Source organism: Sapajus apella, unplaced genomic scaffold, assembly GCF_009761245.1.
Source record: "Sapajus apella isolate SASKATOON/1434 unplaced genomic scaffold, GSC_monkey_1.0 scaffold201, whole genome shotgun sequence".
In the NCBI taxonomy this organism is placed as follows: Eukaryota; Metazoa; Chordata; class Mammalia; order Primates; family Cebidae; genus Sapajus; species Sapajus apella.
In genome coordinates this window covers 924741-950684 of record NW_022437141.1, presented here as the reverse complement: position 1 = coordinate 950684, position 25944 = coordinate 924741, and the positions used below count along the sequence as shown (strand labels likewise).

Genomic DNA, 25944 nt, shown 5'->3' with positions numbered 1-25944 from the left:
TGCAGCACTATCACATGCGTCATCAATAACTGCCATGCCTAAGTCTAGCATCATGCCAGCACATTAAGACAGAAGGTACTATATGCAGTATTCACTGGACCAGAAAGACAGAAATAAGAAAGGGAGGTGGGGAGAAAGAAACCCTAGAGAAGAAATTTTAAAAAGGCAGACCGTGCAATACAAACTAGATCATGGAAGAAAAATGTCGAACACCCCAAGTTGTGTAAATTTCTGTAAACATCTAAATACACATACAAACAGATACAACACCAACCTAATCAGGAACATAAACATATGTTGATCCTTTACTATGTTACAGTTTTGAAAATAAAGGCTAAAGTTAAAACATCTATATTCTCTAAATTGCCTTCTTATTTTCCTGAGGAAGAATCTAGTATTTCTTAAGAAGAAGAGGGGCTTGTCATGATGGTTATAAAGATTAAGATTCCCTTTTTGACTTTTTTTCCCCACTCAAGTTTTACCAATAACTCACTGAAACCCTTATTAAATATGAGCACTTAAGCACAAATAGTAAATGTTGACAATGAGAAGTTTAGACATTTTATCAATGGACTGTTTTACATTAAAATAATGGGTTTCTCAAAATGAAAATAATGTTCAAAAATTAAGTTTTTTTCTGTAATCCCAGCACTTTGGGAGGCCGAGGTGGGTGGATCACGAGGTCAAGATATCGAGACCATCCTGGCCAACATGGTGAAACCCAATCTCTACTAAAAATACAAAAATTTGCTGGGCGTGGTGGCATGTGCCTGTGGTCCCAGCTCCTCGGGAGGCTGAGGTGGAAGAATCGCTTGAACCCAGGAGGCGGAGGTTGCAGTGAGCCGGGATTGTGCCACTGCACTCCAGCCTGGTGACACAGCAAGGCTCCGTCTCAAAAAAAAAGAAGTTTTTCTAAAACTAAGAGCCCAGTAAATAAATCTCCTTGTTCTATTACTTGATATCATCAGTGCCCAAAACTAAGCAGTATGAAAAGACAGAAAAAATCAGCTACTGATAAAAAACAGACATTTCTTAAGCTACAGAGACCAAACTTGCCATGTTTCACAAGTCTGGTAAATAAAACGCATAATTCCTTAACTGTTTCTAATATAACTGAAAAAAAATTTTTTCCATACATATTCTATTTATGCAGAAACATTTCATACATAATTACACTGCCTGGGAAAGGTGACGCTATAAAAGGATCAAAATACATTTTACTCCTTTATTCAATTCACAAAATGCTAAACTTTAACTTGCTACCTTCAACAAAGTATCAGTATGGGCCAAAAAGATATTTTTCCATCAAAATTCTAATGCATTTCTAGATTTTTTTGGACTGATTTCCCAACATATTAAATATCAGATTATATCCCAAAGTCTATTTGGCATACAAGAAAACAACTCTAAACTGTACTACTGGTTATTAATGTTTAACTTCATTCACATCAAGTGTCACACAAACACTACCTAACTAACTGGCTAAGACCCGAAATTAAAAACTGATTATCTTACCGATTCAATAGGCTTGTCAAGTGATGCTTGTTCAATTTCCAAGTGTCCTTCCTCATATTGATCAAAGTGATTACCCTGAAAAAAGATGATTACAGTTATTTTTCAAAAGCAGTAAGTCAAATTTATTAACAGCCTAACCAACTAAGGGTTATTTTAAACATTTCTTTATTATTATTATTATTTTTACCTAAAAGGACACTGCAATAATTCTTTTTCAGTAGGCAATCAAAACCACACCACACGGTCGGGCGAGGTGGCTCACACCTGTAATCCCAGTGTTTTGGGAGGCCAAGACGGGCAAATCATGAGATCAGGAGTTTGAGACAAGCCCAACCAACATGGTGAAACCCTGCCTCTACTAAAAATACAAAAATTAGCCGGGCACGCACACGCCTGTAATCCCACCTACTCAGGGGGCTGAGTCAGGAGAATCACTTGAACCCGGGAGTTTGAGGTTACAGTGAGCTGAAATCGGGCCACTGCACTCTAGCCTAGGCAACAGAGCGAGACTTTGTCCCCTACCCCCCAAAAAGAAAAAAAATTATAAAAATGTATTAGGGCTGGGCACAGTGGCTCACGTCTGTAATCCCAGCACTCTGGGAGCCTAAGGCAGAAAGATCACTTGAGCACAAGAGTTCAAGACCAGCATGGGGAATACAGTGAGACCCTGTTTCTACAAAAAATTTTTTTTAATTAGCCACACATTGTGGTGTGAGCCTGTAGTCCCAGCTACTCAGGAGGCTGAGGTGGGATAATCACTTAAGCCCAGGAGGTTGAGGCTGCAGTGAGCTGTGATCAAGCCTCTGCACTCCAAGCGTGGTGACAGAATGAGAACCTGTTTCAAACAAAACAAAATACAGCTTATTAGGCCTAGTAATCTGAATTTTTATTCTCCTAACAAGTGTTGAAATTGTAAAATAAAACACTATTAACCGTTTGGGACACCAATTCTTTTGGACTGACTACATTAGGAAGACTACAGAATCTTATAAACAAAGAGCCATGCTGTTTTGCCTTTTTTTTTTTTTTCTGAGACGGAGTCTCACTCTGTAGCCCAAGCTGGAGTGCAGTGGCACGATCTCAGCTAACCAAAACCTCTGCCTCCAAGGCTCAAGTGATTGTTATGCCTCAGCCTCCCAAGTAGCTGGGACTACAAGCATGCACCACCAGTCCCAGCTAATTTTTGGTATTTTAGTAGAGACAGCGTTTTGTCATGTTGCCTAGGGTAGTCTCAAACTGCTGAGCTCAGGCGATCCACCCGCCTTGGCCTCCCGAAGTGCTGGGATCATAGGCGTGAGCCACCACACCCAGCCTGTTTTACTTTTAAAAGCAATATTACAGTGAGTCTTTAATAATGAAGAAAATAAGTCATAATAATGAAAATAAAATCTATATTTTGAAAAATACGGCTCAATTTGATAACATTAGTTTAAACTAAAACTTCTAAGACATTAAACTTTGTATCAGTTGATACCTCCCAGCTTTTCAAGAAATTAAAAATAAGCTCTTGACAGTTTCCAAAGCAACTATTCCTCAAGATGATCTGCCAAGAGAAATAAACATGCCCTTACAATGCTGTATTTGATCATAATCAAGCAAGGTGTCACTGCAACTAAAATAAGTAAAAACAGTTTCAACAAATGATAGTTGCAGACAACTAATAAGTTCTCTCTAATCATAGTTTTCACAGATCTCCCTGCTTCATTAGGAAGGAATAGCTCATAATTTGGTTTTAAATCAAAATATCAACTTTCTGGTTCCCTTCTTGTCATAAATATAGGGCATAAGGATTTGTGAGTCCCACAATGACCTAAATCAAAAGACTAAAGACTTCGGTCTAGCCTAAATGAATTCAGTGTGTGGAATGATATGACAACTTGAATGTTAACCTAACAAAAAGTTACTTTGCTTTTTCAAGGTAAAATTAAAATTCTAATTGAATAAATGAAATTAAATGACGGGGAGTTCTAACATGTAACTTGCCACACTGTATCATAAATACTAGGTTTCTCTCACTAGACTGTGAAGTCCTTGAGGACAAGAACTGAGTCTTGTTTATCTCTTACAAACCTAATACTTAATATGGCAGCCAAACACTAAGGAACAATCAGGTGCTAAAATTGTGTGGCAGTAATGAACAAGTTCTAGAACAAGATGGTGGTGGTGATGGTCGCACAATATTGTTAACGTATGTAATGCCACTGAACTGTACACTTTTATTAAGAGAAGGGAGTCTTGCTATATTGCCCAGGATGCCTTCAAAGTCCTGGGCTCAAGGAGCACAGCGTCAGTCTCTCGACCAGCTGGAGCTACAGGCGCCATACCACTACACGTGGCTTGAACCACATACTTTAAAATAATTAAAGTGATCAATTTTATGTTACATGTATTTTACTGCAACAAAAATAATAAAAATAAAATTGTATGGCAAAGTCTATCCAAATAAAGAAAGGGGAAATAAAGGAGAAAAATGGACTAGCAAGGGACAAGAGTACATTTTCCAAAGACAAAATAAAAAGGCACTTGAGAGTGGTCATTTCAGAAATGAAAAAAAGCAGTGACCAACAAATGATTTTAAAAATTTAAAAGCAGCTATTAATCCTGAAAGTCTATCTTATTTTTGTTATGTCTTACTGAGATGGAATCTTGGTCTATTGGCCACTCTAGAGCACTGTGGCATGCTACCAGCTCATAGCAGATTCTGCCTCCCGGATTCAAGGGATTCTCCTGCCTCAGCCTCCTGAATAGCTGGGATTACAAGCACACCCCAACACACCTGTCTAATTTTTATATTTTTAGTAGAGACGGGGTCTCACCATGTTGGCCAGGCTGGTCTTGAGCTCCTGACCTCAGCTGATCCATCTGCCTCAGCCTCACAAAGTGCTGGGATTATGGGAGTGAGCCACGAGGCCCAGCCTGAAAGTCTGTCTTAAATTAACCTCCAAAACATCTGCTTCTTGGCATTTTAATTTCTACTGTAACACTTAAAATTTTAAGTTACTTTAAAGGTGTTAATTGCAAAGTACTTCTAAATTAATAAATAATAAATATCCAAATACTGAGATTAACTCAAACCTCATCGTATTACAGAACACCAATGTATAGCCAAATAGCAATTCTTTCACTCTACAGTGAAAGATAAAAAATAAACCAGGCACAGTGGCTCATGCCTGGAATTCCAGCACTTTGGGAGGCTGAAGTAGGAGCATTGTTGGAGGCCACGAAGTTGGACATCAGCCTGGGCAATATAGCGAGACCTTGTCTCTAAAAAAAAATTAGATGGGCGTCGTGGCGTGTGCCTGTCATCCTAGTCCTACAGTCCTAGCTACTTGGGAGGCTGAAGCAGGAGGATCACTTCAGCCCAGGGGTTTAAGACTGCAGTGAGTTGATTGAGCCACTGCAATCATGGCTGGCTGACAAATCAAGAGTTCCTCCTGCCAAAAAAAAATAAAAATAAGAAAAATAAGAAAACCCTCACCCTAACAACAATAATTGTGTACGACCTTTTTTTAAAGTAATTAAACTTTTAGTCAGTTTGTTTAGAGAGAGTCTCTCTCTGTCACCCAGGCTGGAGTGCAGTGGACCCACCACAGCTTACTATAACCTTGAACTCCTGGGCTCAAGCAAACCTCCCACCTCAGCCTCCCAAGCAGCTAGGACAACAGGCATGCACCACACCGCTGGCTATGTTTTTGATTCTGATTTAGGTGGTCTCAAACTCCTGGGTTCAAGTGATCCTCCTGCCTCTGCCTCTCAAAGTTCTGGATTACAGGCATAAGCCGTCAAGCCTGGCCTAGAAGTACTTAACTTAGGACAACTATATGATAGTTTTAAACAAAAAGAGAATTGCCCCAAATGTATCACTATCAAAGATGATATAAAGCCCAAACACAGATTATTAGAGAACTACCAAGTAATTCTACAAAGAAGAAAATGGGAACCTTCTAGGAAAAACCATTTCGGCTCATCCTTGATGCATGAAAAATCATGCAAGTTTTTCCAAACAGATAATGAATCATTAGCAAAATCTTCTTTTAATCTTAGGCTTAAAGTTATTTTAGAAAATCCTTCTGTAGATAACAAACTGCTGTCAGCAAATGGCAGGTTCCAAATAAGACACTTAACAGATTTCTAAATACAGTAAGCTTTAACTTTTCAAATCATTCTGGATCTGTCAGATGAAATACAAATCAGGATTAATAATACAGACAATTCAACAGAGAAATTAGTATTTTCAATAAATGGTACTAGAACAAGGTGTCCATATGCAAAACAAAAAAAAGAGCCTCAATCCATACTTTGAATAATAAAAAATTAACTCAAAATGCACTGCAGACCTAAATGTAACACTGAAAATGATATATTCTAGAAAAAAATGATACAGGAGAAAATCTTTGTGGCCACAGGCTAGACAAATATTTTCTTTTCTTTTTTTTTTTTTTTTTTGAGATGGAGTTTTGTTCTTGTTACCCAGGCTGGAGTGCAATGGCGCGATCTCGGCTCACCACAACCTCCGTCTCCTGGGTTCAGGCAATTCTCCTGCCTCAGCCTCCTGAGTAGCTGGGATTACAGGCATGCACCACCATGCCCAGCTGATTTTTTTGTATTTTTAGTAGAGACGGGGTTTCACCATGTTGACCAGGATGGTCTCGATCTCTTGACCTCATGATCCACCCACCTCGGCCTCCCAAAGTGCTGGGATTACAGGCTTGAGCCACCGCGCCTGGCGACAAATATTTTCTTAGAGACAACCCAAAAGCACAATCAATATACAGAATAAAAAATTGATAAGCTGGACTGGGAGAAAATATTTACAAATCATATTTCTTTTTTAAAAAAACAGAAGCCAAAGAATGCTAAGCAAATCCATATCTGAAAAACTATGTATCCAGAAAATACATAGACTTTTCAAAAGAAGGGAGAAAAACCTCAATTTTTAAAGCGGGCATAATATTTAAACAGACATTTCATCAATGATATACAGGTGGCAAGCAAGCACATGAAAACACAATCAAGATCATTAACCATTAAGGAAATACAAACTAGAACCGCAAGGTATTACCACCACATGCCTATTAAAATGGTCTTTAAAAAAGAAAAATTCAGGCCAGCACTGTGGCTCAAGCCTGGTAATTCCAGCACTTTGGGAGGCTGAGGTGGGTGGATCATGAGGTCAGGAGTTCAAGACCAGCCTGGCCAACACAGTGAAACCCCATGTCTACTAAAAAGTACAAAAGTTAGCTGGGTGTGATGGCAGGCACCTGTAATACCAGCTACTTGGGAGGCCAAGGGAGAATCATTTCAACCCGAGCAGCAGAGGTTGCAGTGAGCCGAGATTGTGCCACTGCACTCTAGCCTGGGCAACAGACTGAGACTTTGTCTCACTTACTTAAAAAAAAAAAAAAAAAAAAGCTAATACCACTTATTTCTTTTTTAATTGTTTGTGTGGAGACAGGGTCTCCCTCAGTTGCCCAGGCTGGAGTGCTATGACAAACACCATCACAGCTCACTCCAGGCTCAACAGTCCTGGGCTTTAAGCGATCCTCCCACCTCAGGCGCCTGAGTAGCTGGGACTAGAGGTGCACGCCACCACACCAAGCTAATTTTTGTATTTTTCATAGACATGGGGTTTTGCCATATTGCCCAGGCTGGTATTGAACTCCTGGGCTCAAATGATCTGCCCACCTTATCCTCCCAAAGTGCTGGGTTTACAGGTGTGAGCCCTCTTCTGATAAAATTTCAGATGAGCAACTTTCATACATTGCTGGTGGGAACATAAAATAGTACAGTCAACTTCAGTAAACAATCTATAAAAAAAATTTCCTATAAAGTTAAGCGTACACTTTCAGTTGTTTTAATCAGGAGCCAAAAAAAAGTTAAAACATGCACTTACTATACAACCCAGCAATACTGTCCCTAGGCATTTAACCTAATGAAAAGAAAACTCACATTCATAAAAACACCTGTCTATGAATGTTTATAACAACTTTATTTGTAGACTAGAAAATATCCAAATGTCTGTCAACTGGGAAATGACTTTCAAAAACTATGGTACACACTCTATACAATGAGATATTACTCAGCTCTAAAAAGAAACAAATTATTCATATAAGTAATAACGGAGATGAATCTCAAATTCATTATGCCAAGTGAAAAGAAGACATACTCAAAAGCCTTCCATATATAGGACATTCTGGAAAAGCAAAACTGAAGAAAAGGAAAAGATCAATGATTGTCAGAAGCTATACACTGGTTGTTGTGCTGGCTACACTATGATGCATTTTGTCAATACTCAAATTGTACTTTTCTTTTCACCCTTATGGTGCTGATAAACTGTACATGTAAATGGGTGAATTTCACTGTATCTTAAGTGTGCTTTAATTTTTGAAAAAGGCTAAAATATTTCTCTATCTCCCCTCTAAAAAATGTATTTTTTGAACATTTAAATTCAAATCCTGTTCTGTAGGCAGACGACTGTGGTGGCAGTTACAAGAATCTATACATGTGTTAAAATTCATAGAACTGGCCGGGCGCGGTGGCTCAAGCCTGTAATCCCAGCACTTTGGGAGGCCGAGGCGGGTGGATCACGAGGTCAAGAGATTGAGACCATCCTGGTCAACATGGTGAAACCCCGTCTCTACTAAAAATACAAAAAATGAGCTGGGCATGGTGGCGCGTGCCTGTGATCCCAGCTACTCAGGAGGCTGAGGCAGAAGAATTGCCTGAACCCAGGAGGCGGAGGTTGCGGTGAGCCGAGATCGCGCCATTGCACTCCAGCCTGGGTAACAAGAGCGAGACTCCGTCTCCAAAAAAAAAAAAAAATTCATAGAACTAGGCCAGGCATGGTGGCTCATGCCTGCAATCCCAGCACTTTGGGAGGCCATGGCGGGCAGATCACTTGAAATCAGTTTGAGACCTGAGTGGCCAATATCAAGAAATCCTATCTCTACAAAAAAATACAAAAATCAGCCAGGTGTGATGGTACATGCCTGAAAACCCCGGTACTCAGGAGGCTGAGACAGGGGAATCACTTGAACCTATGAGGCGGAGGTTGCAGTGAGCCAAGGTGTCACCACTGCACTCCAGCCCGGGTGACAGAGTAAGACTCTGTCTCAAAAAAAAAAATAAATAAATAACTGCATGTTCTTATAAGTAGGAGTTAAACAATAAGAACGCATGGACACAAGGAGGGGAACATTACATACAGGGGCCTGTCAGGGGTGGGGGGCAAGGGGAGGGAGAGCATTGGGACAAATATCTAATGCATGCAGGGCTTAAAACCTAGATAATGGGCTGACGGGTGCAGCAAACCACCATAGCACATGTATACCTATGTAACAAACCTGCACATTCTGCACATGTATCCTGGAACTTAAAGTAAAATTAAAAAAAAAATTATACTGAAAAATAAATTCATAGACATATGTATCAAAACAAGTCACTACTGCATGTTAATTTTTTAAATTAAATAAAAATAAACTAAAAAACATGTACAGAACAGCTCTAGAATACATTAGAAGCTTATAGAAGTTAACTTAGAAATGTGTGTCTAAGAGATAAGAGATGAGAGGTAGACTATTTTTAACTGCACTTTTTTCATTTTTTTCCTTTTGAATTTCATACTTACTGCATTTCAAAATATATATATTTTTTTGAGATGGAGTTTTGTTCTTGTTGCCTAGGCTGGAGTGCAGTGGCACGATATTGGCTCACTACAACCTCCACCTCCCAGGTTCAAGCGATTCTCCTGCTTCAGCCTCCCAAGTAGCTGGGATTACAGGCATGCACCACCATGCCCAGCTAACTTTGTATTTTTAGTAGAGACGGGGTTTTGCCATGTTGGACAGGCTGGTTTTGAACTCCTGACCTCAAGTGATCCACCCGCCTCGGCCTCCCAAAGTTCTGGGATTACAGGCATGAGCCACCACGCCTGGCCTCAAAATAAAATTTAAAATATTTAATCAGGAATTTATTTTGTTTATTTTCCTTTTTTTTGAGACAGTCTTCCTGTATCGCCCAGGCTAAACTACAGTGGCACGATCTCAACTTACTGCAACCTCTGCCTGCTGGGTTCAAGCAATTCTTGTGCCTCAGCCTCCGAAGGAAGTAGTATTACAGGCATGCACCACCAAGCTTTGCTAATTTTTTTTTTTAAATCAGAAATGGGGCCGGGCGCGGTGGCTCAAGCCTGTAATCCCAGCACTTTGGGAGGCCGAGGCGGGTGGATCACGAGGTCAAGAGATCGAGACCATCCTGGTCAACACGGTGAAACCCCGTCTCTACTAAAAATACAAAACATTAGCTGGGCATGGTGGCGCGCGCCTGTAATCCCAGCTACTCAGGAAGCTGAGGCAGGAGAATTGCCTGAACCCAGCAGGCGGAGGTTGCGGTGAGCCGAGATCGCGCCATTGCACTCCAGTCTGGGTAACGAGCGAAACTCCGTCCCAAAAAAAAAAAAAATAAAATAAAAAATAAATAAATAAATAAATAAATAAATCAGAAATGGGGTTTTGCCATGTTGGACAGGCTAGTCTTGAACTCCTGGCCTCAAGCAATTTGCCTGCCTTGGCCTCCCAAAGTGCTGGGATTACAGGTGTGAGCCATCATGCCCGGCTCAAAAATTTACCTTAAATGGCGTTGACTCAAACATACATTTAGTTTTCATTTTAAAAGTTCAAAGGTAAACACAAAACAACATCAAAATATCTATTAAGGTTGTATGAAAATTTTGAAAGCTTAGAGTCACAGACCACCTAATTTTCTTGCTTGTCTTCTCAATATTTGACACCAGAGTCACCCTTTTGCTGCTGAAAAGTTGGCTATAAAGAACATGGGCAGACCAGGTGTGGTGGGTGGTTCACACCTGTGATTCCAGCACTTTGGGAGGCCAACTGATACATTATTATTAACTAAAGTTCACGCTATATTCAGATTATCTTAGAGTTCCCCTAATGACCTTTTTCTGTTCTAAGATCCCATAGAGGATACCACATTACATTTTGTTTTCATTTCTCTTTAGGCATCTCTTGGCTATGACAGTTTCAAAAAACTTTTAAAAAGTAAAAATTTAATGTTATAATTGTCATGTTAAATTTCAGCCTAATTGAATATTTCAATTTATCTTAAGTGCTATGATGTGTCCTGCAGCATAGTGGGACCCTTTGTCTAATTTTTATTATATATTTGTTTGATTTTTATATCTTTTTAAGAACTCATCAGGTCTAATGTCTTCTTTGCTTTATTTTTATTTACTTATTTTTTTTTTTAAACAGGGTCTCAATTTGTCATCCAGGCTCAAGCAATTTTCCGGCCTCAGCCTCCCGAATAGCTGCAATTACAGGTGCCCGCTACCATGCCCAGCTAATTGTTTATATTTTTAGTAGAGACAGGGTTTCACCCATGTTGGCCAGACTGGTCTCCAACTCCTGACCTCAGGTAATCCACCCACATTGGCCTCCCAAAGTGCTGGGATTACAGGTGTGAGCCACTGCGCCCAGCCTAATTTTTGTATTTTTAGTAGAGATGGGGTTTCACCATGCTGGCCAGGCTGGTCTCAAATTCCTGAGCTCAGGTGATCCACCTGCCTCGGCCTCCCAAAGTGCTGGGATTATAGGCATGAGCCACTGCACCCAGCCTACCTTTAACTTCTTCTGTAGTCAAGATCTGTAGGAGTTCAGTCAGAGAGGTGGGAGAAATTATAAGAAAAATTATAGGAAGGACACAAACCTTCTTGGAAGGCCAGAAGGTTTAACAAAATCTTCAGAATAGGATTTGGCTGAAGGCAGCCATATTCTCTTATCTGGTGCCTAAAAGCTTAGGTTAGATAACAAGGGGATGTAAAGAAACTGATCTAGATAAGCTAGTTTACTTAGGCCTCAGAACCTGGCCTTTAATCATCTTCAAGGCTGCTCTCTCCTGGGAGGAGGACCATGTTAATTATCTACAAGTGTGTTGACTCAAAGCCTCTGTCATAAAATCTATACAGTACTGAATAAATGCCTGCAGTGCGAGCTGGTCAGGGCCGCAGCTGCTGACTCTTTATAAAACCCTCCTTGGGGTCTGTAAGCTGCCTGGTCCCCTAGCCCACTCTTTCACTGGATATTGGCGGCAGAGTGCATTTGTTCAACCATCATTCAGCCAGGGTCTGCAGGTCAGACCCAGCAGCTGGTGCCTCTGGGCGAGGACACTATAACAGATTGTAACAAACCCTCAAATGCGCCCATTTTTGTCATTCCCAAAAGTCTGGCAAATGGAGACTTCTCATGACTTACAAGCTATGCAACCTATGGGACCCCTTCAACAGGGCCTCCCTTCCCCCACAGTGATTCCTCAAGATTGGCCTATAATTGTTATTGACTTAAAAGACTGTTTTTATACTATTCCTCTTGGAATAGGGACAGAGTAAAATTTGTGTTTACATTACCAGTTATCAATAATGAAAGGCCAGCTTGCCTATTTAATTGAAAAGTGCTTCCTCAAGGAATGCTGAACAGTTCTACCACGTGTCAGTATCATGTATTACAGGCTTTACTCCCCAGTAGAACAGAATTTCCTAACTGCAAGATTATTCATTTTATGGATGATATTTTATTAGCGGCCCCAATAGGGTCAGTACTTTTAAGTTTATATGGCTCTGTCCAAATCATAGCACCCGAAAAATTACAAACGTCCTCTCCTTGGATATATATTAACCTCCCAGTGAGTAAGATCTCAAAAGGTTAAATTAATGCTAGCAACTTGCATACCTTAAATGATTATCAAAAATTACTGGGCAATGTTAAATGGCTTCACCTCACCTTGGGCATAACTACTGATAAGTTGCAAAGCCTGTTTTTCTATCTTAAAAGGCAATGCTCCCCTGATTCTCCCAGGTATTTAACCCCTGCAGTAAGAAGGGAAATTGAGGAGATAGAACTAGCTATCTCTCAGAGGCAGCTAGAATGCACAGACCCAGAATATTCAATTCAATTGTTTATTTTTCCCACCAAACACTCCCCTACAGGGTTAATAGGACAGATGGCCCCAGGGCTATGCTTCTAGAATGGATTTTTTTGCTCACATAACAGGACTAAAACTCTCTCTCCCTGTATCCAGTTAGTCAGTAAAGTCATCTATTCAGGTCGCAAACAATGTAATCAGTTGCTAGGTTATTACCCTGAAATCATCAGGATTCCTTTAAGTAAAAAGAAATTCAAAGCAGTATTGCCATTATCTATGGACATGCAAATAGCTCTCTATGATTACACAGGCCATATACAGCATACCTTTCCTACTGACAAATTCCTTCAGTTTTTATCCTTCTGTGGTTTTTGCCTACAAAATAGTTCAATCCCCCATATCTGATGCTTTAACACTGTTTATTGATGGCTCTGGTAAACACAGAAAAGCATGTTTTGGTAGAGGCCACATAATTCCCTCATTTGATCTGGATTTACTAGCACTCAGAGAGCTGAGGTGGGAGCTTTAATATTGGCCCTGGAAACTTTTTCCTCTTAGCCCATCAATATTGTTAGTGATTCTGCTTATTCTGTTTACTTATTGCAGAACCTTGAGACAGCCCTCATTAAGTCCACTCTGGAGACCACGCAGTGTGCAACTGCTAGATCAATGCACACATCCTATTTTTATTACACACATTCAGGCCCATAGCTCACTGCCTGGTCCACTGGCTTAGGGCAATGATCAAGCAGACCTACAGGTTATGACATCACTGCTTGACCAAACCACCCAATCACATCAATTTTTCCACCAAAACTGGAGAAACATACCTAAACAATTTCAACTTACCCAGAGACTAGCTAAACAAATTACCTGCAATGCCCAGATTGTCAGCTTACAGGCACGGCCCCCTCCTTCAACAGGTGTTAACCCTAGAGGGCTAGAGCCTAATCAGTTATGGCAAACAGATGTTACACACATCCCTGAATTTGGAAAACTAAGATATATATATGTATCCATAGATACCAATACTCATTAATGCACATGTTCCTCCTGGAGAGAGTCCACTCAGTATGCCATTAAACATTTATTAACTTTTGCATTTATGGGCAAGCAGGCAAACAGCATTAGAAGTGGAGCTCTTGGCCTGCCCAATAATGCAAGATCCACAAGGCAATTCGGTACATGACCCCATTTCTTTTGATGCTTATAAAGAGATAAGAAAAGGCATTAGAGATAATGGAGCTGCTAGCCCATTTATGGGCAGCCCACAAAAATTAAAACTGATAATGGTCCAGCTTATGCCAGCTCACAATGTCAACAATTTTGTCACACATCGAACATCCAACATTGCACAGCCATCCCATATAAATTCCCAAGCACAGGCCATAATAGAATGTGCCCAGCCCACCCTTAAAAACATGCTCAGAAAACAAAAACGTGGTAGTAAAAGAACCCTGCAACACTACTAGTACAAGCCTTATTTACCCTTCATTTCTTAAATTTAGATGATAAATTTCAATTAGCTGTAGAAAAGCACCTTGCTAAAACCTCTCAAGACATAAAACCTAAAGTTTTATGGAAAGATATAAATAGTAATGTATGGTGTGGTCCAAATGAATTGTTAACGTGGGGAAGAGGATATGCTTGTGTTCCACCCCTTCAGGTCATCTTTGCATTCCAGCACGATGCATCAAACTATATCACCGCATGGCTAGGACCCAACCAGGTATCAGAGATGAAGAAAATGACGCTGCAGGACCCAAAGCCCCATACAACGTGACTTCCTCAGACAGCACAAGCCCCCAGACGTTACCTAAGGGACGCTGAAGAAGACAACTCAGGAGGCTGAGCAAATCCTGCTCCGGATGCAGACACCATTCATTCAAGCTAATTTGTTCCTTGCTATGCTCTCTGTTGTACATTGTGACTCGCATAGGGTATTAATCCTTTTTATGCTCTCGCTTTGCCTGCAACCTTTACCTGCTACGCTCTATTGGGCTCATATCTTAGATCCGCCTTTCTTTCGCCCTGTCACCTGGGCAGACACCCCCTTCCCAGCCTCTAATAATGTAACTGCTGGGCTGGGAGGGATAGATTTACCCCTGGTGGGGTCCCTCATTAATGATACACATTGGACTAAGGTGCCAGGTAACATACCTATCACTCTACTATCCTCCCACTGTGTGTAAGTTATAAAATTTACTTTTGTAAAAGTTACTGTGTACCCGCTCAAACACAAGTATGGCTACATTATGGCCAGGGAAATGCCTTAACATTCTTGGTTGCCAGTAGCCTCAAACTGGGCCATGCAACCAATGCCACTTTCCCCAATATTCCTCCCTGTGCTAAAGAACCAAGACGGGCGGGCATGGTGGCTCACGTTTGTAAACCCAGCACTTTGGGAGGCCAAGGCAGGCAGATCAGGAGGTCAGGAAATCCAGACCATCCTGGCCAACATGGTGAAACCCGTCTCTACTAAAATACAAAAAAAAAAAAATTAGCCAGGCGTGGTAGTGCACACCTGCAGTCCCAGCTACTCTGGAGGCTGAGGCAGGGAAACCACTTGAACCCAGGAGGCGGAGGTTGCAGTGAGCCAAGATCATGCCATTGCACTCCAGCCTGACAACAGAGCAAGACTCTGTCAAAAAAAAAAAAAAAGAAAAAAAAAAGAAGATGGGAAAGCAATGGATTCCACTTTGGCTGGGAGGTTTGTCATGGGGAACAAGCCCGTGGCCTCCAGTTAGGCAATTATAACATCTTAGACTGGAGCCCCATGGTCATTTGCAGGGTGATCGTAATGATATCTGCATCCATCATGGCATCAGTAACAGTTTCGCAGCCACATCCCATTCCCTTATGATTTTGGCCGATGGGGGGATGGGATATCCCAAACCCTAAGTAGAGTCCATGCCACCCCAAGACACTTTATGGCACCTCAGACATCTTGGCACCTCCCTTAACACCTGGCATGGAACATATCATAATTCCAGTATCAATTATACTGTGACCTTTATTCATAATCACACAGATCAGTGCCTAATTTGTACTATCCGTCCATATGTTTTCCTTATGGGAACCGACATTTCCATTATACCCCAAAACTCCACGTTTGTGACCCGAGTGCAGGGACAGGCTTGATTTGCCTCTTGTGTCACTAATTACAATATATCTAATATTACTAGTGTAATGGTTTTAAGAAGACAATCTGAGGCTTTCCTACCAGTCAATTTAACACACAATTGGCAAGGTTCCTCGGCTCTTGCCACCTTAGAATGTGCCCTGTCCCAGGTCAAACACAAAAGATTCATAGTTACACTTACAGCCTTTATCGTCTCAGCTATAGTCATCCTAGCAACTGCTAGTGTTGCTGTCGCATCCGCTACTGAATCAGTACAAACAGCTACCTTTGTAGATAATTTGGCCAGAAATGTGTCTAATGAGCCTCTCTTACAGCAGGGTATAGACCAAAAGATTCTTGTACATCTGCAAGCCCTCAAGGCTGCCTTGGAATACGTAGGGGAGCGACAAGATGCACTGGCATTCTGTCAGTAATTAAACTGTGACTGGGAACATAAGCCTATCTGTGTCACTTCTCTACCATGGAACCAATCAATACATAGCTGGGATAAGGTGAAACAACACCTGTGGGGAACCTCTCATAACAATTTAACAGCAGACGTAAAGCAACTTAAAACTAAAATTCTAGGTTGGGCACATGGCTCACACCTGTAATCCTAGCACTTTGGGAGGCCAAGGTGGGCAGATCACAAGGTCAGAAGCTCAAGACCAGCCTGGCCAACACGGTGAAACCCCACCTCTACTAAAAATACAAAAATTAGCTGGGCATGGTGGCACGTGCCTGTAATCCCGCTACTCCGGAGGCTGAGGCAAGAGAATTGCTTGAACTGGGACCCAGGAGGCAGAGGTGGCAGTGAGCTGAGATCGCACCACTGCACTCTAGCCTAGGCTACAGAGTAACACTCCATCTCAAAAAAAAAAAAAAAAAAAACCACCTAAGATTCTAGAATCCCTAAATGCCATAGATCTATATGCGCAACAAACAGCCATATGGAAGGGTGTATGAGAACATCTCTCCTGGATTGGAATGGCGGGGGTCACTCCTTGATTGGAAAAGAATGTTGCTAATTATACTCATGTTTGTCTTATGTTATTTACTAATTCTAGGATGCAAAGCTAGAATATGAGCAGTGACTACCACACCTGAGAGACCTGTTACTGCACACATCTGTACTCTTCAATCAACAAAACCTTACACTAAACACAGAAAAGGGGGAGATGCAGGAATCTGGTCAGGGTGGTGGGAGAAATTACAAGAGAAAAATTATAGGAGAAACACAAACCTTCTTGGAAGGCTAGAAGGTTTAACAAAAGCTTCAAAACAGGATTTGGCTGAAGGTAGCCAGATTCTCTTATTAGTGCCTGAAAGCATAGGTTACATAATAAGGGGATGCAAAGAAACTGATCTAGATAAGCTAATTTACTTAGGCTGCAGAACCTGACCTTTAATCATCTACAGGACTGCTCTCTCCTGGGAGGGTGACCATGTTAATTATCCACAAATATGTTGACTCAAAGCCTCTATCATTAAATCTATACTGAATAAATGCCTGCAGTGCCAGGTGATCAGGGTGCTGATTCTTTACAGCACCTTCCTCGGGGTCTGTAAGCTGCTTGGTCCCCTAGCCCACTCTTTCACTAGATATCAGTGTAGGAGTGCATTTGTTCATCCAACATTTGGCCAACATCTGCGGGTTGAACCCAGCAAAGACCTAGAGTATCAAAATAATTTCTTGATTTTGATCAGCACTACCTATAAAAAAAAAGGACAAAAAAATGAAGCTCCTCTTTTCTCATTAACTCTGGAAGAATAATGTCATGTGAGCTTTAAGACAGGTACTGACTTTACCAACAATGTCATTATTAAAATGTCAGAAAACTAAGCCAGGCACAGTGGCTCACACCTGTAATCCCAGCACTTTAGGAGGCCAAGGTGGGTGGATCACAGGTCAGGAGTTCGAGATAAGCCTGACCAACATGGTGAAACCCTGTCTCTACTTAAAATACAAAAATCAGCCAAGTATGGTGGCACATGCCTGTAGTCCCAGCTACTCAGGAGGCTGAGGCAGGAGAATCTCTGGAACCCAGGAGGCAGAGGTTGCAGTGAGCCAAGATCGTGCCATTGCACTCCAGCCCGGGTGACAGTGTGAGACTCCATCTCAAAAAAAATTTTTAAATAAAAATAAATAAATAAATGTCAGAAAACTCTATGACTTTTTCCTATTACAACTTTAAACTTGTAAAGCTATTTTATGTTTCAATTCTATGAAACACTAAGATAAATCCTCTTTGAAATCAATGTAATTGCCAAAGAGTAGCAAGGATGATAACAAATAATTGCAATTTCATTAGATGAGACCAAATGCATATTACAAAGACACTTTCTGGTTGCCTGAGTGACTTGCACACAGGATTGATCGTACCTCAAAACTATCACAAAAAGAATGAAAGCAAATGGCAGGATACTCCTGTTTTCCTAACAACTTTAATTCCTTACTATCTATAGTGATTACTAAATAACAGAGTTTTGTGCTACTAATCTATGTACAACGTCAAAAATCATTAGCTGCTTTTTATTCCTAAATTAGGAATAAAATACTTGACACATTTGTTTAAATTCCAAAGAAATCATTTGGCATAGGAATGACCATACAGTATATGCCTTCTTTCAGCCTAGGCATATTTAACTTTTTGCATTGACTAATACAATACATTAAGCACATTTGCTTAGACTTCCACAGTTAAATGGACAATTCACTTTTTATAAGTGGAAAAATGATTACATCTTCTGGTATTCACTGAAATATCAAATCAATTACTTCTTTCAGTATTTGTGATGGCCATTTGTAATTCCTTTGTTAATTACCATGAATCTGCTTTCACTTAATGCTAAACGGCAATGCTAATACGAAAAGAAAATTAATGACAGACATACAAGCAAAAGTACCAAGTTGTTTCAGGGAAGGAATTTTAATACAACGCAAGAACTGGAATCTATGTCAAGCTAGAAACCATTTTCATTTATAAAGAACTAGAAACTAAGTCACAGGAACAAAAATGAAATCTTTACATGGGTTTCAGATTCATAATTCAAGATCTCATGAACTTCTGCTACTTCTTTTCAGAAAATGGTATTCTTGGCCGGGTACAGTGCCACATGCCTGTAATCTGAGCACTCTGGGAGGCTGAGGTGGGAGGATAGCTTGAGCTCAGGAGTTTGAGACCAGCCTGGGCAACATAGCAAAACCCCATCTCTATAAAAATGCAAAAAAAAAAAAAAAAAAAAATAGCAGGGCATGGTGACATGCCTGTAGCCCCAGCTACTCAAGAGGCTGAGGTGGGAGGATCACTTGAAGCTGGGAGGCTGAAGCTGCAGGGAGCCATGATTGTGTCATTTCACTCCAGCCTGGGTGACAGAGTAAGATCTTATCTCAAAAAAAATTGTTTTTATCTTGACCACATCAAAAAAAAACATACTGTCAGCTGGGTGCAGTGGTGCATGCCTATAATCCCAGTACTTTGGGAGGCTGAGGTGGGAAGATTGCTTGAGCCCAGGAGTTCAAAACCAGCCTGGGCAACAACCTGAAACCCTATCTCTAAAAAAAATACAGAAATTAGGCCGGGCGTGGTGGCTCAAGCCTGTAATCCCAGCACTTTGGGAGGCCGAGGCGGGTGGATCACGAGGTCAAGAGATCGAGACCATCCTGGTCAACATGGTGAAACCCCGTCTCTACTAAAAATACAAAAAATTAGCTGGGCATGGTGGCGCGCGCCTGTAATCCCAGCTACTCAGGAGGTTGAGGCAGGAGAATTGCCTGAACCCAGGAGGCGGAGGTTGCAGTGAGCTGAGATTGGGCCATTGCACTCCAGGCTGGGTAACCAGAGCGAAACTCCGTCTCAAAATAAATAAATAAATAAATAAATAAATAAATAAATAAATAAATAAAATACAGAAATTAGTCAGTCATGGTGGTACGTTCCTGTAGTCCCAGCTACTTGGGACGCTGAAGTGAGAGAATTGCTTGAGCCCAGGAGGTGGAGACTACAGTGTGCCAAGATCCCACAACTGTACTCCAGCCTGGGCAACAGAGCCAAACACTGTCTCAAAAAAAAAAAAAAAAAAAAAGACAGAGAAATAGAAAACAGACTGTCCTTTTAAGATTTTATCATGTACCCAGATAGACAGAAATCACATGGAAATGTATCTCAATTATGAAGCAGCACATCAGGATAGCTCATGATATATTTTAGCTTTGGTTACACAATTTATCATAAAGACGTGAGAAAATGTGATGAAAGAATCCCTTCGCAGTACTCTAATGAGAATGTGTTACATGTATAGAAGAAAAGGATACAACAGAGATACCTGTCTTTCTATCATTTTGACTGTAATGTAACAGCTCTGAAATAATACTCAGCCTAATAGTATACTTGTCCAGATCTGTTTCTTCCTGCCTCCCCTGCCTACTTTGAAAACATATAACAAAACACATCATCACATGAAGCCCTATGATCACAGTTCTTCCCAACCCCAATCTTTCTTATTTGCAACTTAGGTCTTTCTCTGTGATGTTACTCCTTGATATGTCACACACTTAAAAAATGATTATATACCCTTACCCTTCAAATCACCTCCAGGGAAGCTTCTCTTATGCTGACTTTACTTTGGTCACTATTGATTTCCTGAGAATACATTAACCAATATCAGTATCACTTTGCATTTGCTAACAATCATGTCAATTCAGCATCAGTATTTTGAAACTGGTACAGCCCTGATTCTAATCTTCTTCACCTATTATACTATGAGACAGGGAAGAGTAATGATTTTGCATTAGTTTCAGCATCCCAAGCCAAACTGACATGAATTTTCATAGCTCGTGGCATTTCTTCCAGGTTACGGAAGAAAGACATAGGAAAAAAACGTTTAGAACACTTGCCATATGTCATATCTGACATACTTGCATTACAATGCCAACTCCATTACCTACAAAAAATATACTAATATGCTTCTGTGGCCTAAATATCTTAAAACTATGAACCTCTTCACTTAATAGTCTCCACTAAGAATTTCCTGAGGGTCACATCCTGGTTACACATAGGAAACACAAAGAGGAATCCTACAAACACACTGCATAAATGTAATACATGACTGGCTTATTGCTATTTACCATTATGATTACTTACATAGATTACAGAAAGTTCTTGGGCAATTTCTGTATTTTTATTATGACCTTTTAAGATAGCATGTCTTGTTTCTCTTATTAACTTATCACTCACTGATCTATTACTATAGTTCCTTTTCATTAGAAATAAAATGCAGAGAACACTTGTAACACAAATCATCAGTCCTCTGTAGGTACATATACTAAAGAACATTTCCTCAGCATCCAGCTGCATCACCAATAATAGCTGCGAAACCATAAAATCCTAAGCATTGTATCTTAATGGCACCGTATAGTTAGCTGTACATCAGTGAACAAACAAAACATTCTTTAATGAACCTGCAATCCAAAGTGTTAAGTTACATTATATATTTTTATTTTCCATTAGTTTGTGTAACACTTCAATCTGTGAACAAATATATCTTAATCGGATAAATGCTGGCAGAAGTAATATCTCATTTAGAAATTGAGGTCAAATTCCTAAACAAGTAGTTAAAACTCTTAAAACACCTATAAAAATAAACACATCAGCTTAGATTACAAAGATTCCCAAAGATTTAAAAAACAAAAAACACTTAAAAGGCTAGACAAAAGAAAGCTGTAAACTAAAACAGTTAACAATCTATCCTCTATGACACAATATAATTTATCACTGTTGAAAGCCTCCCTAGAAACCCTTGGGAGACTAGAAAGAGACAGATCTGAACAAAACTGAACAGAATAAAAATTGGAATTGTATCACCTTTCTAAAAGCTCCCTTATTCTTTGTCACCTACAAGTTTATCTTTCACATTTGATTATTCAATTGCAGCTATATAAAATAAATATACAGCAGCTGGGCGCGGTGGCTTACGCCTATAATCCCAGCACTTTGGGAGACCAAGGCGGGTGGATCACGAGGTCAAGAGATCGAGACCATCCTGGTCAACATGGTGAAACCCTGTCTCTACTAAAAATACAAAAATTAGATGGGCATGGTGGCGCGCGCCTGTAGTCCCAGCTACTTGGGAGGCTGAGGCAGGAGAATTGCTTGAACCCAGGGGGCAGAGGTTGCGGTGAGCCGAGATCGTGCCACTGCATTCCAGCGTGGGTAACAAGAGCAAAACTCCGTCTCAAAAAAATAAATAAATAAAATAAAATATATAATTGCCAGCAGCAGACAGAATGGTCATGAGCACAAGTTCAAGAGTCCAAAAGCCAGTATAAATCTAGGCTCTGCCATTTAACAGATGTACTTAATTCTTTGTCTCAGCTGAAAACACCAGTAACAACAGTACCTACCTCCTGGGGTTATAGTGAAGACTGTATGTTGAGACAGATAAAGCCTGTGGAATAGGACCTGTTTGTTACTATAATAAAGTTACCAATTAAAAAAAAAGTTAGGTCCCTGATAATGCTTAGTTTCTATATTCATGAGTGCATACCACTGTTAACTATAACTTTTCACTACATTCTGCAAAATACCTTTGAAACTTTAGGTATTCACAAATTGTAACAGCCCAACTCCCCGACTCCATATTAATTTCAAGAGACATCAAACTCTCCAATATTTGTACTTGATAAACTGGGAAAGAGTGAAGTTCTACAACTTTAAATCACCCTGCCAAATTAAAGGCAAAGAAAATGACAGTCATCTCGAAGATGAACAGAGAAATGTCCAGTGCTACAAGATCTGATGAAAGCAACAAGATCTATCCACTGAGTCTAGAAACCTACTATGGATTTGTTTTGAAGTATGGTCAGTGGCTTCACCTCATTTATCACTTAAAATCTTAAAAGGAGGCCACATTTAATTTGGAATAACCTGAAGCTGAAAATGTTTCAGATACATTATTCACAGGAGCATCCTATTATATTACATTCTCTCACCAATAACTTTGAATCAAAAGACATCATTAATGAAAGTCAATCTGTATTTTACTCTTTATTAAAACATCCAGAAAAAATATCACTTTGTTTTTAAATGAATACATTTTAGAAATGTTAACACAATTTATAAAAGTTTTAACATCTTACAACTGCCTAAAAAGGTTTCATTTCCAATACCCTATTTACCTAAAATGCTAGGACATCTGAATTTTAAAAACCAACATTTTCCCGGCTGACCCAACTTAACAAGGGTTGGTTCTTTCAACACATAAGCAGAAAATAAAGTTGAAGTATACGTATCATCTTCAAACGACTACCATGAAACCAATATCGGGTTTTGCAATACCCAACTAAAGCATCAGAAGAGAGGGTCATCATACTTAGAAACTGACTACTGAAAAAGCAGAGGCTAAGTCCCTCAATTTTTTTCAGGAAACAGCATTCACACTCTGCTATCCACAATTTTCAAAATCTTCATTAAAGGCCCTGAAAATCCTGTTTGTTAAGACTGCCGGAATTCTGTGGTTCAGTCATCTTTCCTCAAAACTTAATTGTCCATCTTATCCATTTTCAATTTTATTAGGTCACCTTGAGATTCTCTCCTCTGAAAAGCATTTGCGGGCTTTAGTTATCAATATGTCTCTATTGGTAATTTCAAAATCAATAAATAAAGCTCATACACCTTGTAGCCCACTCCTATTTTATCGTGCTTGCTAAAATATACATATATTTCTCAGGGATCAAAAGGCTAACATGAGCTGCTTCCAAACTTCGGTGAATCTGCATTACATCCTTAGAACACCTTGAGATTCTTCTGTATTGTGATGCAGCTACACAGCAGGCGCATGATCACAAGGCTTTTCAACAGCCCCCAGATCCCTTACTGCTGCAAAACTTCTCATAAGCCTTCTATGTACCACACAGACTGTTAACAGTGCTGGGTTAAAATTGTTAAACTGCTTTACCTATATTTATTTACCAATCCTATCATCTCAGGGAATCCAAACCCTTTAAACTGCCTTCTAAAACACAGCTGGAGTGCTTTCGTATTGCTTTGAGTACGATCTGCAGCGGGATAAAAACTTGAGTTCTGAGATTCATCCCTTGACCCAAATTGCAGTTGCCAGGATATGCGGTAGTAATGCAGTGGTTTCTTTGAGACTCTACGGATGTATTTTACCTACAAATAGCCAATCTCTACTGAATCCCTTTTACTCTTCGAGATTTCCGCGGTAACAATTTCAACAGCGAAGTATTTTTAGCAAAGAAAAAACGAGCTATACTAATTTGGCCTTTATTTTTTACTCAATAGAGCTTGCCATCATAAGGGCATTTTCCCATACTAACATTTGCAACTGGAGAAAGAAAAAGCAAGCTTTTGGCACTACTGACCATTATCATTACGGAGGGCCCATTACCATTACGGAAGGCCCATTATCATTGCGCTTCTTACAAATCTTTCGAGATAGGATTTGAGGTTCAGCTTACATCGGACCAGCCCAGTAACTTACCGTTTTCCAAGCTCAATTAACAGTCTAATAACAACAGCAACACTTACGCCCCGGGAAATCTCAATGTTTCACTAACCAATAAGGCGTCTGATAACGAAGGCAGCCAGTGAAACATTGAGATTCTTGTTGTTGTTCTTCCTCTCAGTGAAGGAAGAAGAGAGAAGGACCCCAAAAGGGTCCGTGAGAGCAAAATCCCGGGATTCGGAAGCCCTGGCCTCAGGAACACTGGCCCCGAAACCCTTCCAGCCCAACCCAACCACCCCTCTTGTCCCCTGGGAGCCAGCCCTTCGCTGGCACAGGCCGGGCAGGCCCCGAGGGCACAGACCCCCACACAACGCCCAGGCCGGGGTTCCGAAATCCGACGCCAACAGGTGGAAACCCCAAGCCCCGCGGCCTGAGTTTCAGAGATAAGAGAATGAGGGTGAGAGGAGATGCGGCCTCCCTCAAGCTGGGAGGCCCCTTGATAAAGCCGAGAGGGGAGAAGAGCGAGCCGGTTCGCAAGTTGGAGCAAAGCCTGGAAGGAAAGAAGGCTGCGAGCCGGAGATGAAGGAGATCTGGGCTCGACCAGCGCCTTCCCCGCCTCCTCGGCGACGCCCGAGTTTACCGGGAAGTGTCGGTCCTCGTTGAAGCGGGAGAAGCGGTCCGCTATTTTGCCGCCTTCACTCCTCTCAGGACGACGCTCTCCGGTTCGCTCCTTCCCTCCGGCGACACCCGCCCCTCCCCAGTTCCCCGCCTCCTCCCACGCCCACCGGGCGCGCGCAGCTGAGGGAGGGTGAGAGAATGCGCGTCCTGACGGGAGCCCCGCGGCGCAGGCGCCGGCCAGCCTTGGAGGCAGACCCATCCCTCGAGCCCCAGCTCCATGCGCCACCCGGAGCGACCCCAGTGGGCGCGCGTGCGCACTCGCACCCGAGAGCCGCGAGTGCTTCCGGAGGGAAAGGTCAGAGGGGCCACCGTGGGGATGGATCTGGATGGTTTGCTGTCGCTCACTTCCGGGTATCTTTCGTCACTGTTGCTTCCCTTGTGCTCAGAAGTCCGTCATCTTTATTAAATAGCAGCATAATGTTGAGCTGAAATCGCGACTTTAGAGCCAGATTACTTAACTTCGAATCTCGTTCACCCTGAGGATTCAACGGTGAACGAGACAGGAAGGATCTCCTCTCAGGGGGATTTCATTCCGGTGGAAGTCATAACTCGTAAAATAATTAAATATTTTGAAATGTCAACAAATGCCACAAAAAAGTAAAACTGGCCGCAGTGTTAAAAGGGACAGGCTCTGAAAGCACTTTTGACCTGAGGCACAGCATTGGGGCCTAGGGAACATTAGACCCAAAACAAGGAGCTTGATATTGAGCCATCCTTTGAGAGAAGAATTTCTCAAGGGACCAAAGTTGATCCAAATCGACTAAAGCTCTCTGGGCTTCAGTTTCCTTCTTTATACAATAAGGAAATTGGATTCCGTAATCTCTGCTGCCCCTACCTAATGCTGACTGTGAGAGTCAAGAATCGGATTTTTCCCCCAGCGCTCCAGCACTCCTAGCCAAGGTACAGAAAACACATAGAAGAGTGGCAGAACTTCCTTACTTTTGAAAAGAGTAGTTGACAGAAATCACACGATGGAAAAATGTCTGTTACCCTGCCCTGAAAGAGTCAAATGGAATGTAATTTTTTGGAGGAAGGGTGTGTATTTTCTATTTGTTACCCTTTGCCCCACCCATGCTTCAGCCTATGCTTCCATCTAAGGGGAGGCAGAGCACACAGAATTCAAACGTTGTAAAGAGACTTTAGGACAATGTGGCAGATTGAATCCCAGGGATACACACCACATTGACCTCCCTCTCAAAAGCCCACAGAAAAGACAGTAAAGGAAT

The 25944-nt window shown here is 41.1% G+C and overlaps 1 long non-coding RNA gene across 1 annotated transcript; it reads right to left on the bottom strand.

The window, feature by feature from the left end:
• Window positions 1-1514: 1514 nt before the first annotated feature.
• On the bottom strand, window positions 1515-25944 carry LOC116543959. Its single transcript, XR_004265762.1, has 3 exons — window positions 25934-25944; window positions 20801-20806; window positions 1515-1590 (listed from the first exon to the last, which is right to left on the bottom strand). It is a non-coding gene; the product is annotated as an uncharacterized LOC116543959 (long non-coding RNA).